The following is a 6,492-nucleotide window of genomic DNA, read 5'->3' as shown; positions in this document are numbered from 1 at the left end:
CCTCCGTTCCGAGAGCGTTTTTTACACTAGCTCATATTATGGGACGGAGGAAGTACATGGCCGAATGGAGTTAAAAGGAGGTCTTGAGCGCTTGAATTGACTACTCACGCATCTTCTACTGGTCTACTCTAGCTGCTGCACAGACTGCCAGACGAGTGGACTACTCACTCGGGCTGCAGCGTGGACTACTCACTCGGGCTGCAGCGTGGACTACTTGCTATCTACTGGCAGGCAGCCATTCCCTTTTTTTTAGGAACGGCCGGCAGCCATTCTCAAGCGTGTCCAGGTCCCGCCAGGTGGCACAAGGGCCCGGTCCGCCGTCCCATCCACGCCGGGCCCACCTGCCGCACCACCTCCTTCCCCTCCAAGCCTTGAAGCGGTATACTCCTCTGCTCTGGCGCCCCTGTTCCCAAACTCTTTCCTGTCATCGTCCAAGAAAGCTTCGGCAGAGAGTGGAGAGGAGAGGGAAGAGCACGCCCCGCCGCCGTCTACCTTTGGCTCCTCCGCCTCACGCGAGCGGAGGACCTAGACCCTAAACCCTAATGAGCACCCCCGGCCCGGCCTCCCCGGCGCAAATGCGCGCTCCGCCGGCCCCGCCGCTCCCGGCCGCGGTGGGCTGGGAGCTGGAGCGGATCGAGGCGCGGCTGGATCAGCACGCCGACCCGCGAGCGCGGCAGATGCTCGCGGACATCGGCGAGGCGGCCGCGCTGCGGGTGCTGCGGCTGATAGGGGAGTCGCGGAAGCCCGTCCGGAACTTCTCCGGCTATATCATGTGGGCGGCGAGGAACGTGCCGGACGCCCCTAGCGCCGAGAGCGCCATCTACGCCTCCGGCCCCTCCAACGGAGGTGCGGATTGCTTAGCTGCTCCGGTTCCGGACTTGCTATTTTGGGTCGTTTTGGAGGGAATCGTTTCTGTTTGATTTTCTCGCCCTTATTTGGGTTTCATTCTGTTAGAGTTATAATATAAGTCATGTATACTCCTTTGTATTTATCCCGTTGTATAAGGGGTTTCCTGCATATGTTCCACACCTGTACATGTATATATATCGGCCTATGGCCTCATGGGAATACAAGTTGCATATTTTCCTAATATGGTATTAGAGCTAGGTCAATTTTTTGCACGCTGCAACTCGTGCTAATTGATCCGCCCCAGGCCGCCGCTCTGTTTCCCCATCGCCGCTGCCTCTCTTCCCGATCCCGATCGCGTGCTGTGTCCCCGTCGCTGCTGCCCGCTTCCTCCCGATCGAGCGCTGCGGCCGCCGTGTGGATCGCCAGCTCTTTTCCTCCCGATCAGCTGGGTCGTGTGCCGCTGCCTCTCCTCCCACTTGGCCGCCGCCAGGCTCCTCTGGCCGTTCGCCTGGGCCGTGTGGATCGGATCGCCAGGCTCCTCTCCTTCCGTTCGGCCAGGCTGCTCTCCCTCTCCTCCCGATCGTCCCCTGCCGCCGTCTGAGGTCTACTGCGCCGGATCTCGCTCCCAGCCGCCGTCCTCGTCCGGCTTCTGTTATTTTCGGATCTTTGCAAAAAAAACAAAAATGTCTGCTGCATCAGGCTATGTTGCTGTCCCTCGCTGTCCGGTGATCTTCGATGGTACCAACTACACCGAGTTCGCTGGCATGCGCATTCACATGCGTGGCATTCGTCTCTGGGGTGTTCTTTCTGGCGAGGTCTGCTGTCCGCCACGTCCGGTCCCTCCGGTGGCCCCTACTCCGCCGACTCCACTGGTTCTTCCTCCGGATGCTAATCAGGCCGCCAAGGATGCGGCTAAGATTGCTGATGAGGCTGCTGATCGTGCCTATGATGAGAGGGCTTTGGCTTATGAGGAGGCTCTTCAGACGTATCATGGTGCTTTGTCTGTTTACACCCAGTGGCTTGATGATGATGCTCGTGCTGCAGCTGTTCTCACTGCTAGTGTTCTGCCTCAGTTTGCTTCTGAGTTTCTGGGTCTTCCTACTGTCTTCCAGATGTGGACTTGTCTTCGTCAGCGCTATGAGCCCTCTGGTGATGCCTTATACCTTTCTGTGGTTCGTCAGGAGCATGCTCTTCAGCAGGGTGACTCTACTGTTGATGACTTTTATGCACAGAGTTCTGCTATCTGGCGCCAGCTTGATTCTCTCCGCAGTGCTGGTTGTCGTACTTGCCCCTGCTGCCAGGCTGTCCAGGCCGATTTGGAGTTTCATCGCGTCTACGAGTTCCTGTCTCGGCTCCGTAAGGAGTTTGAGCCCCGGCGTGCTCAGTTGCTTGCTCGTGGCCGTATTTCTCTCATGGAGGCGCTTTCAGAGATTCGTGCTGAGGAGACTCGCCTACGTGGTGCTGGTTTGCTGGAGGTTCCCTCTGTGCTCGCTACTCGGGTTTCTTCCACTCCACCTGCTGCACCGCCCCATTCTCGCTCGAGTGCTCCGCCGCTCTTGCCCACTCCTTCTGGAGGCTCAGGTCGCCCCCGTTCACATTGTGACTACTGCAACAATGATGGTCATATTGAGTCCCAGTGCTACACAAAGCGGAAACACCTGCGCAAGGCGCGATCATCCTCCTCAGGGACTTCGTCATCTCCCTCGCCAGCTTCAGCCATTGCTTTGACTGAGCAGGATATTCTGAGACTTAAGCGTCTGCTCGCGGCTTCAGGTTCTTCCTCGACGGGTACTGCTGGTTCTGTGACTGATGCTTCCCGCACTGAGCACCCGCCCTCTACACAGTCAGGTACATTCCCATGGGTTCTGGACTCTGGAGCTTCTTTTCATATGTCTTCTCATTCTTCCGCTTTGTCCTCTCTTCGCTCGCTGGATTCTCCTGTTCATGTCTTCACTGCTGATGGTACTCCACTTTCTGTTGCTAGTAGAGGCCATCTTTCCACTCCTTCTTATTCTGTTCCTGATGTTGCTCATGTTCCTCGACTTACCATGAATCTGTTTTCTGCCGGTCAACTTACTGATTCTGGTTGTCGTGTCATCCTTGATGTTGACTCTTGTTCTGTCCAGGATCGTCGCACGCACACTCTGGTTGGGGCTGGCCCTCGCCGCCGTGATTCTCAGGGTCTTTGGGAGTTGGACTGGCTTCATGTTCCTTCCGCTGCCACCACCATCGCCAGTCCCTCCGCTGCTGTCGCCTCTGTTACTGGTTCCTTCAAGCAGTGGCATCATCGACTTGGTCATCTGTGTGGTTCTCGGTTATCGTCTTTAGTTCGTCGAGGTCTTCTGGGGTCTGTCTCAGGAGATGTCTCTTTAGAGTGTCAGGGTTGTCGTCTTGGCAAGCAGATTCAGTTACCATATTCCCATAGTGAGTCAGTGTCTAAGCGTCCTTTCGATTTAGTCCATTCTGATGTATGGGGTCCGGCTCCTTTCGCTTCGAAAGGTGGTCATAAATACTATATTATTTTCATCGATGATTTTTCTCGTTACACATGGCTTTATTTCATGACTTCACGTAGTGAGGTGTTGTCTATTTATAAGCGTTTTGCTGCCATGGTTCATACTCAGTTCTCTTCACCCATTCGTGTTTTTCGTGCTGACTCCGCTGGTGAGTATATCTCTAAGATGTTGCGTGGTGTCCTTGCTGAGCAGGGTACTCTTGCCCAGTTCTCTTGTCCTGGTGCTCATGCTCAGAATGGCGTGTCTGAGCGCAAGCATCGTCACCTTCTTGAGACGGCTCGTGCCATGATGATCGCCGCCTCTCTTCCGCCTCATTTTTGGGCCGAGGCTATCTCCACTTCCGTCTATCTCATCAACCTTCAGCCATCTGCTGCTTTGCAGGGTGGTGTTCCTTTTGAGCGTCTGTTTGATCGTTCTCCCGATTATTCGATGCTTCGCTTGTTTGGTTGTGTTTGCTATGTTCTTCTTGCCCCTCGCGAACGCACCAAACTGACCGCTCAGTCTGTTGAGTGTGTCTTCTTAGGCTACAGTGATGAGCATAAGGGCTATCGTTGTTGGGATCCTGTCGGTCGTCGGATGCGTATCTCTCGAGACGTGACTTTTGATGAGTCTCGTCCTTTTTACCCACGCCCATCTTCCTCGTTTTTTTCAGTGGAGGATATCTCTTTCCTCACTTTTCCTGACTCCCCTATCACTCCCGTCGCGCCTGTGCCTATTCGTTCCACTCCCTCTGCTTCTCCACCCCTCGTCGATTCGCCGCCACCATCTTCCCCGGTCTCCTCACCTAGCATGTCACCGGATTCTACACCTTCATCTCCGGTGACTTCTTCGTCGCCACCCCCTGATTCTACCTTGGCGATTCCTCCTTCTCTTGTTCCATCTCTTCCTCAGCATTACACTCGTCGTTCACGACCTGTGGATGCTTCCTTGGATGAGTCGTCCTCTTCCTCTCAGCCTACTTATGGCTTGCGTTCTCGTCCTCGTCCGCCTATTGATCGCTTTGGATTTCCCACCGCTGGTGCTGCTGTTCTTGAGCCGACTTCTTACCGTCAGGCTGTTGTTCATCCTGAATGGCAGTTTGCGATGGCAGAGGAGATTGCTGCTCTTGAACGCACTGGTACCTGGGATCTTGTTTCTCTTCCTCCCGGAGTCCGTCCCATCACTTGTAAGTGGGTCTACAAGGTTAAGACTCGCTCCGATGGTTCTCTTGAGCGTCACAAAGCTCGTCTCGTGGCTCGTGGTTTTCAGCAGGAGCATGGTCGTGATTATGACGAGACTTTTGCTCCTGTGGCCCATATGACCACTATTCGTACACTTCTTGCTGTTGCCTCTGCACGCCACTGGTCTATATCTCAGCTTGATGTTAAGAATGCCTTTCTTAATGGTGAGCTGCGTGAGGAGGTGTACATGCAGCCACCACCTGGGTATTCTGTTCCTGATGGCATGGTGTGTCGTCTTCGTCGCTCTCTCTATGGCCTTAAGCAAGCCCCTCGCGCCTGGTTTGAGCGTTTTGCTTCTGTGGTCACTACTGCTGGTTTTTCAGCAAGTGCTCATGATCCCGCATTGTTTATTCACCTTTCTCCTCGTGGCCGGACTCTTCTTCTTCTCTATGTTGATGATATGGTCATCACTGGGGATGACCCCGAGTATATTGCCTTTGTAAAGGCCCGTCTTAGTGAGCAGTTTCTTATGTCTGATCTTGGACCTCTTCGCTACTTTCTTGGGATTGAAGTCTCTTCTACCTCTGATGGCTTTTTTATATCCCAGGAAAAGTATATCCAGGATCTTCTTGCTCGTGCTGCTCTTTCTGACGAGCGCACTGTTGAGACTCCTATGGAGCTCAATGTTCACCTCCGTGCTACTGATGGTGATCCTCTCCCTGACCCGACGCGTTATCGTCATCTCGTTGGCAGTCTTGTCTATCTAGCTGTCACTCGTCCGGACATCTCTTATCCGGTTCATATTCTGAGTCAGTTTGTCTCTGCTCCCACATCGGTTCATTATAGTCATCTCCTTCGTGTTCTCCGATATCTTCGGGGCACGATCTCTCACCGTCTCTTCTTTCCTAGCTCCAGTTCTTTACAGCTTCAGGCCTATGCGGATGCTACGTGGGCTAGTGATCCTTCTGATCGCCGTTCGCTTTCTGCTTACTGTGTTTTTCTTGGCGGTTCTCTCATTGCCTGGAAGACGAAGAAACAGATTGCAGTTTCCCGTTCGAGTGCTGAGGCTGAGTTGCGAGCTATGGCTCTTTTGACGGCAGAGGTGACTTGGTTACGGTGGTTACTTCAGGATTTTGGTGTTTCTGTCACTACACCGACTATGCTCTTATCTGACAGTACAGGTGCTATTAGCATTGCGCGCGATCCTATGAAGCATGAGCTCACCAAGCATATTGGTGTTGATGCTTTCTATGTGCGCGCTGCTGTGCAGGATCAGGTTATTGCTCTTCAGTATGTGCCTTCCGAGTTACAGTTGGCGGATTTCCTGACGAAGGCCCAGACTAGAGCGCAACATGGCTTTTATCTGTCCAAACTCAGTGTTGTTCCTCCACCATGAGTTTGAGGGGGGGTGTTAGAGTTATAATATAAGTCATGTATACCCCTTTGTATTTATCCCGTTGTATAAGGGGTTTCCTGCATATGTTCCACACCTGTACATGTATATATATCGGCCTATGGCCTCATGGGAATACAAGTTGCATATTTTCCTAACACATTCCACTCGTGGCGGGCTTTTGGGTTTTCTCTGTGCTAAAACTTACATTTCCAGCGGAATGGCGTTTCAAAGATCCTTTTTAGTACTGATTTTGGTTTGTTCGAACCTACTGATATTTAGCACAGTATTTTGCGAGGGGGGGACGCATGTTCTTGGACTGAAATTTAATTCTACCTGTCTTGCGTGGCTACAGCGGTTGCTGCTTCAAGCAATCAAGCACATTGATCGACTTCCTCTTGGCCCCCTTATTGTTTTGGAGCTTGTTGGGTTCGAGTTCATCTAATCCGTGTGTGTTCTGCAATAAAAATGTCTCTGATATACCAATCTACACCTTTCTCTGAATCAAAATTCTCCTGGTTATTTTTCTTCACTTTACCACCATGTGTTACCACCGTTACAGTACTCTAATCAT

General features: G+C 52.7%; 1 pseudogene; it reads left to right on the top strand.

The window, feature by feature from the left end:
- Nucleotides 1-575: 575 nt before the first annotated feature.
- On the top strand, nucleotides 576-4,802 carry LOC123171188 (uncharacterized; annotated as a pseudogene).
- The last annotated feature ends 1,690 nt before the right edge of the window (nucleotides 4,803-6,492 follow it).

This window comes from Triticum aestivum, chromosome 7D (assembly GCF_018294505.1).
Source record: "Triticum aestivum cultivar Chinese Spring chromosome 7D, IWGSC CS RefSeq v2.1, whole genome shotgun sequence".
NCBI lineage: Eukaryota > Viridiplantae > Streptophyta > Magnoliopsida > Poales > Poaceae > Triticum > Triticum aestivum.
This window is presented reverse-complemented; position numbering and strand designations above follow the sequence as displayed.